This window comes from Callospermophilus lateralis, chromosome 8 (genome assembly GCF_048772815.1).
Source record: "Callospermophilus lateralis isolate mCalLat2 chromosome 8, mCalLat2.hap1, whole genome shotgun sequence".
Lineage (NCBI taxonomy): Eukaryota > Metazoa > Chordata > Mammalia > Rodentia > Sciuridae > Callospermophilus > Callospermophilus lateralis.
The window spans coordinates 3,260,118-3,267,775 of NC_135312.1; positions in this window are offsets into that span (position 1 = coordinate 3,260,118).

The following is a 7,658-nucleotide window of genomic DNA, read 5'->3' on the forward strand; positions in this document are numbered from 1 at the left end:
CAGCCCAGGCTGAGAGAAGTCCCTCCCTCGGTTCCTGCTCACCCATAGGGCCCAGCAGACAACTGGCCCCCTCTCATCAAAGGAGTGGACACCTGGTCCAGGAGGTGGCCTGAAGGCCCTCTACTTACCCCTGACCTCGACCAGGAGCCAAAGGCAAGGTCATGGTGGAGGGAGATAAGCCAGCAAGTTACCGGTGCAGCCAGGACTCCTGGGTCTGTACCTAGGGAGCAGAGGACTCTTCCGACCGTCCTAAGTCTCCTATTCCATGCCACACCACCTTGAAGCCACCCAGCTGGGAGATCCCCAGGGCCTGAGAGACCCAGAAGCAAAGGTAATCCTGAGCCCTTGACTTGGCCAGGCTGTAGACTCTCCCTCCTGGGAAGGGGGTCCATCATGCAGCTGGACAGACTCTGACTCCTGCTGGCCACTTCTTGATGCCCCAATGGTATGGTCCAGCTGGTGTGCCATCTGGACGCACATCTGAGCCCTGGGGCCAGCACTGCCCAGATACCAAGACTCACAGCCCTGTGGTGTTCCCTGCTGAGGCATTCGGCCCAAATGATCTTCAGGGGCATTTGCCTTTGAGGGCATCCTTGGACAACTGTCCTGGGCAGCTGGGAGGCCAAGGCAGAGGTCAGTGCGTGGATCCTGGAGTCAGATGCCACTCAACTTTGGACAAGCCACTTAGCCCAGAGGCTGGGTGATGGTGGTACCCGCACGGGACAAGTGCGTCCAGTTTCCGTCCTGGGACAGGTTCCGTCCATGTGTGCCTCCCTTTCAATAACAATGGGCCTTGGGACGGGGAGGGTGGCCGACAGACCTGCCATCCGGAGGTGCCAGAGCCTGGGGCAGGCAAGAAGTCAGGCAAGAAGTCACGTGGAGCTGGGGAGAGCACAGCCCCTGTTAGTCCACCAATTTCCAGTCAAGGTGAGCCCGTGTCGGCTATAGGAGCTCACAGGTGGTGGCCTGTGCTCCCAGCTGAGATAATTCCTGCACATGCACTGACCACAGGGTAGGTGCCAGGAGCATGGCGGGGTGGAGGGGCAGGGACTACACCCTGGGATAGGGCAGCAAGAGAAGGGGCATGGGACCCTGAGGGGACAGGATGGCATCTGCCTAGGGGGGCAGCCATGTGGGGCGGGGCTAGAAGCTGGGCTTGGCTCACCTGGGAAGAAGAGGCAGGTCTTTCAGGAAGGTGCAGAAGCATGAGCCCTGGAGGCGGTCCAGGAGGCTGCATACCCGCAGCTGTAGCCTGGGGCGGTGGGCAGGGTGGAGACTGGAAACAGGAAGGGGGGGGGGGGAGCTCTCAGGACTCAGCAGAGCGCAGCCTGCTTCGGACCATGTCCCAGGAGCCCAATCTGCTCGGGAGGGTACAGGGAAGGGCCACCGTGCTGGGGACCAGGACTCGAGAGCTGCAGCCAGCGATGGATGCCCAGGTGGGACCCAAGGAGGGTGGGAGTGCAAGGTACCTGAGGGGGTGGGGAGAGGGCGTCTTTACCCACAGCCCCTCTGGCTGGCCAGCCACCCTGTGTGATCAGGCTGGAGCCTCAAGGACCAGGCGAAGGTCTCAGAAGGATAAGACAAGCTGTGTGGGAGGACCTCACTTCTGGGCTCTCAGGGTCTCCCTCTGCCCCACCTCCCACACAGGCTGCTTCCAGTGACCGGTGGGTACAACAGAAACTCCGGGTCCCCAGAAAAGTGAGCCCCATGTCCTGCGAGCCGCCTGCAAGCCTCACAGCCCCATGGCCTCTGCTTCCCGCCGCACCTGGGGGAGCAGCTGCAGCTTCAGGGTCAAAACAACTGTTGGGGTAACAGCCAGCCCCCGCCCAGGGTCAGGGCCCAGTCCATGTGTCCCAGGAGCCCTGCAGGGACGACTTGCAGCCCTGCCTGCTGCCTGGTTAAAAGTTGGCCTCCAGCTAACACAAAAACAGCATCTGCCCCTTTTCAGGGAATGAAGACCCTTGTGTGAAAGGTTTGTTGGTCCATGTGTTTGTGGGCCCCTGTGTTCCTGGCCCCCATGTTCCTGGGTCCCCTGTTCCTGTCCCCATGTGTTCCTGGCCCCCTGAGTTCCCGGGCCCCTGTGTTTCCGGGCCCCTGTGTTCCTGGGCTCCCTGTGTTCCTGGGCCCCTGTTCCTGTCCCCCTGTGTTCCTGGCCCCCTATGTTCCCGAGTCCCTGTGTTCCTGGCCCCATGTGTTCTCAGGTCCCTATGTTCCCCGGGCCCCCTGTGTTCCCGGGCCCCCTGTGTGCCCAGGCCCCTGTGATACTGGACCCCTGTGTTCCTGGACCCCTGTGTTCCTGAGACCCTGTGTTACTGGGCCCCACACAGTTCTGCAACACACATTTCCTTGAGTGGATCTAAGGCTGTAGCCGGTGTTTACCACGGTGATGCCGTGTGACACAGAGGCCCAGCTGGCCGGTGGCTTCCCAGGATGGAGAGAGTTCACACTGCAGTTTCCTGGCCTGGGCTCTGGAGACAAAGTGGCTTCCTCTGTGGGAGTGCTCCCTCTGCATGTTCAGGGGTCCAGGGGACAGTGGGGGCTTCAGGTCTGCAAGCCCAGGGCATGAAGCCCCCAGCCAGTCTAAAACCGTGACCCTACAAATGAGGGCAGGGATAGGGGGATTCCGTTGTCTTGGGGGTCTTTGATTGACACGCTAGCCCTGTTTATTTGATCACAGCTTCCTGGCTTCATACTTATAGTTATCGTTATTCCTAGGAATGATTTATTTTATTGCATCTCAGTTTACGATCTGCAAAACACTTCTTAGCATTCTTTTGGCGAGGGCCTTGGAGAACCAGTTAAAAACACCTGGTCACTTGGAGAAGTGTTGCCAAACTGACTCCACCAGGTCTCACTGTGTGAGTACTAATGGGGACGCTGTGCACCAAGGCTCTGAAGAACACAGCCCAGAGGTGGAGGGAGGCCTCCTGCCTCACTGACCCTGGGCGGGTGGCACATGCTGAGGCTCTCCCACCTGCAAGATCTCTGTGAGGCCCTACCAGAGCCTGTCCCACCTGTGGTGGGAACTGAGCTCACACAGCCCACCAGAAAGAGATCCTGACCAGGGCTGGAGGAGGTGGTGCCGGCTCCACACGCCCTCTCCCACTCATCACCTCAGTCCTTCCTCTGGGCGCCATGCAGGCTGGTGCCATTCCTGTCTTCAACTCTGGAATAAGAGCTGTCCACCAAGCTCCTGGAGACTTCCTGGGGGAGCATTGGCCCACGTGGGCAGTGGGTGTCCCGCCCGGGAACAGCAGCCCACAGCTCTGGGGCTGAGGACGATGCTGATTCTGTTCCCAGAACCTCTTCCGTCCCGAGGGGTGAGCGGTGGGGAGTGAAGCCCGTGCCCTCTTGACCCCCTCCTTTCTGGACACCTGCCCCCTGGCCACTACTGACGTGCTCTGGACCATTTCACGACCGGAGGCCAGCAGTGGCCTTGGCGGGAAGGAAGGGAGAGAAAAGGCCATTTGCTCTCATGGCATCTTCCCCAAAGTCAGCTCTGGGTGCCCAGAGCCCCCTCCTTCCCAGGCAAGGTCCCATCCCACCTAGGACGCCCTTGAAAGGGAATTGGGCTGCAGCTGCACCCATCTGCCCAGTCTGTGCCTGACAGCAGACAGAGTGGAGCGGAGGCGGCTGGGGTGGGCTTCTCAGAGACGAGTCTGCCTCCCGCCTGCCCCTGACCACAGACTGCCCAGTGAGCGGTCTGGAGGCCTGAGCAGATGCCTGGGGGTTCATCTTCCAGCCTGAACGATGCTGTGAGCAAAGGCAGGTCATTACCAGGCTGCAGTGGCAGGCGTCAGTGTCCCAATGGCCGAGGTAGCATAGCCACTGTCCCCAGAGGGCCCGCTGTCCTCCCAGGACAGCCACAATGTAAGGGCCAAACAGGGGCTTCCCTGCTCAGCGTCTTGAGGAACTCCAGCGAGGGGCAAGGGAGCCACCAGTGGGCCCCGCAGCCCAGCCCAGCACCGCGCCCCTCCTGCAGCCCTGCTGCCCCTGCGGTGCCCGCCACATCCTTCCTCCCTGCTGCCACCTCTGCACAGCCAAGCTGCCATGCTCATGGGGTTCCCAGTGGCATGTCTGTAGGGAATGTCTTCAGTGTATGCTGTAGGTGACAATCATTCTCAGATCCAGAGAGCTGCTGAGGGCAGTCCCGGGGGCTGCTGTTCCCGGGCGGGACACCCACTGCCCACGTGGGCCAACGCTCCCCCAGGAAGTCTCCAGGAGCTTGGTGGACAGCTCTTATTCCAGAGTTGAAGACAGGAATGGCACCAGCCTGCATGGCGCCCAGAGGAAGGACTGAGGTGATGAGTGGGAGAGGGCGTGTGGAGCCAGCCGGCACCACCTCCTCCAGCCCTGGTCAGGATCTCTTTCTGGTGGGCTGCGTGAGCTCAGTTCCCACCACAGGCGGGCAGCAGCCAGCTGGCCATGCCCACCAGGACATGCCAGAGCAGGACGTACAAAAAGGGGTCCCCTGCTCCCTGCTGTAGGCCAGGCATTTGCTGAGGACACCACAGCAAGTGTTCACGGTGAGAAAGGGCACCAGCTGCACCTGCCTGTGGGGAAGAGGAGCAGGTGACCACACAGGGACAGTGCACACAGCAGGATCGCCATCACCCCCTGCAGGGAGGGGTTCCTAGAACTGCAGGCGCGGAGCTCACCCAGCCCTGATCCTCTGCAGCCGGGTGGCTCGCGCAGGTCATGACCTCAGGCACCTGTCTGTAGGATGGCACCACGGGGCTGGCTCCTAGGACTGAGATCTGAGCAAGATACAGCAGCAGGCCCCAGGGTGTCTAAAGGTGGCCTTGTCCCTCCTGCACCACACTCACTTCCCCCACCTGCCTGGGCACAGCTGCTGGCATAAAAGGTGACGGTGGCACTGTCACCCCTCCCATCTCCCACACTGCGGACCCCAGCTGCAGTCAGGGGCATCTGCAGACCCCCTGGTATGTACCTGACATTCTGGTCTCAATGTTGGTGTTTCTCTTCTGAAACCTGCTTGAGCCTCAGGGGAAGGGAGGGGCTCAGACTCTGGGCCTTGGTCTGATCCCTGTGCCCTCTGCACATGGGTCTGCATGGCCTGGGGCAGGGGCCATCAGGTCATGCCAAGGCCTCTGAGAGCTGACCCAAGTGTACGTCCTGACCAGGGCCACCATTCAGCCTCTTGGGTCCTGGCTGGCTGAGAGGCTGCAGGTCACCAGCAAAACAGTGAACTTCTGTCCCAGGGTGTCCCACTGTCATTTGGAAGGACCAATGCCCCCTGAGTCTCAAAGCAGCAGGAGTACGGCCAAGAGGCATCTGCCTGCCAAGGGCAAGAACGTGATCCCCAGCAGTGAGGCCCGGTCACCTCCCAGCCCAGGGTGAAGTAACCAGTTGAGGCTCTGCAACTGGCCACGTTCCAACAGCCCCACACCCTGCACGCCACCTGCTCCCAGTTCCCACCCATGGTAGCACCCTGTTCCCTAAGAACCAGAGCTTTGGCCAGGTTCTGTGTGAGGAAAAGGCTCCCATGATCCACAAGTAGCTGGGCTACCTGTCCTGAGCAAGGTGGACTGGTGGCCAAGAGCGGGCGGGAGGAGCCCGGCAGAGCGAGCCGTGTGCGGGAAAGCGCTCGGAGCCTCCTCTGCCAGGACCCGTCACAGGCCACAGGGCGGAGCAGGCACCACCCCAGAGCTGACCACCACAGGGAGCCTGGCCACACGAGAGCCCCAAGAACCTCTCAACAGAAATGCAGACCCATGTGGCCTGACAGGTGAATAGCCAAAGTCTCCACGGAAAGGACAGGGGAGATGAGAGCACTCACCTGACCATGGATTGTCCCAAGGCGCTGACCTGGCCCTCTGCCCAAACCTCCCACATCCTCCACCCTCAGAGGGGCATGCCCATTGAGGCCCACCCCCCCCTCCTCCAGCAGCTCCCAGATCAGAGACCCAACCAATAGGACCCACCTGGTCACCACATATGGGGCAAGGCAGATGACGAAGGACCCAATGCAGGTGCTGACCCTCCTGAAGGCAGCAACATTGGCGCAGCCTGCAGGGACAGGAGACAGCCATCAGATCAACAGGAGGGGCCTGGGCAACCTGAGCCCAGAGCCCAGAAGGCAGGGGTGAGGTGGACTGACCAGGGTGGGTTCAAGGAGGAGGTCCAGGCGGGAGAGCCTGAGGAAGGCAGAGGACAGGACAAGGGAGAAAGAGCAAGGAGGAGGAGGGGCTGGTTTTCTCTGTGATGCACGTGAAATAAAGGAGGCACGGAGGGTGGGACAGAGGGGCAGCTCTCCCCGTGTCCTTCTCTGTGCCTCCCTCCACCCTCTCCTTTCTCTTCCTTCCCACTGTGCAGGGGGACCTGAGTCAGGCCCTTGTCATACAAGCTCCTCATAGGAGCTGGACTGAGACTCCAGCGAGGGAGAAGGCACTGGGCCTGCTCACTGGGGCAGGACAGAGGCTGGGGGTGGAGGCCTATCCACAGACAGAGGGGGTAGGGACAAAACTTCTCCAGCAGCAACTCAGAGCAATGACCCTGGCTAGAATGTCAGTGGTCAGACCCATGCCACCTAGTGAGCCGACCCACCCCAAGGCTTGAGACGAGGTCACAGCAAGGGACCAGGTCATCTAGGGGCAGAAATGGCTGTGGCCTTCAGACCCACACCCCTTGTCCTAGGAGGGGAGCAGGGACTGAGTTCTGCAGCAGGGTCCTCAACAAACCTCTCCGGTGGGACCTCACACTCCCTGCAACAGCTCCCTGGGTGCTGTGGGCACATATTCCAGGAGGCGAATACAGATGCTGAGAAACCCCTCCCATGTGCTATCACAGAAAGAGTAAGAAGGTGTGAAACCTTGGGCAGGGTGCCGGGAAATGGCTAAGTAGGTGCTGATGTTGGTGACTGGCGCTCCCAGACGGTTGCAAGCCAGCAGCCAGGAGAGAAGTGCAGACTCCCAGGTGGTGCTGTAGCAGAGGGAGCAGGCTAGCATGGCGCCAGCGAAGGCCAGCCACTGACCCCACGTGTAGGACAGCTCAACGCGGTGTCAAAAGCCAGAGAAGTGTCCAGAAAGCCGACGGCCAGGCCCGCGCTAGGCCCTGACGGTGGCAGCTCGCACAGCACGCCAAGCCGCGTGAAGGGCATGTGGAATGCGATCAGCACCAGGTGGCCTAATGACAGATTCACCAGGAAAACGCCCGAGGTGTGCGCGCACAGCTCAGCGCTGTAGGCACAGCAGAGCAGCACCAGCGCGTTGGACAGCACCGTGTCGGTCAGCTCCAGCGCCAGCAGCCCCGCCAGCAGAGCCTCGCCCAGGCCCAGGGCGCTAGCTGCTCGCCAGGCGCCCTGGGGACGGAGTCCCGCTCAGGACTCACTTAGGGGAATGCAAAGCAGCGAGGCGGGCGCACCCGCGGTCTCCCGGAGATCCAGAGCCCCGCAGAGCCGTGCGCCCAAAGCCGCCACAGTGCAGGATTCCGGAAGCGGGAGCTGCCGGGCAAAGCAGGGGACAGCCATAGGTCGTGGCGCTGTCCGGCGTGCTGAACCTTCGCGCGAGGACTTTCTGGCCCTGAGGCACCTTTTTGAGGCGAGGTGGGAGGGCGCAGAGCACAGGAGTGACAGTCTCTCTGCTGCCACCCTGTCATCCCCTTCCTCTTGGCAGCACCACAGGAGGAGATTCGGTGTC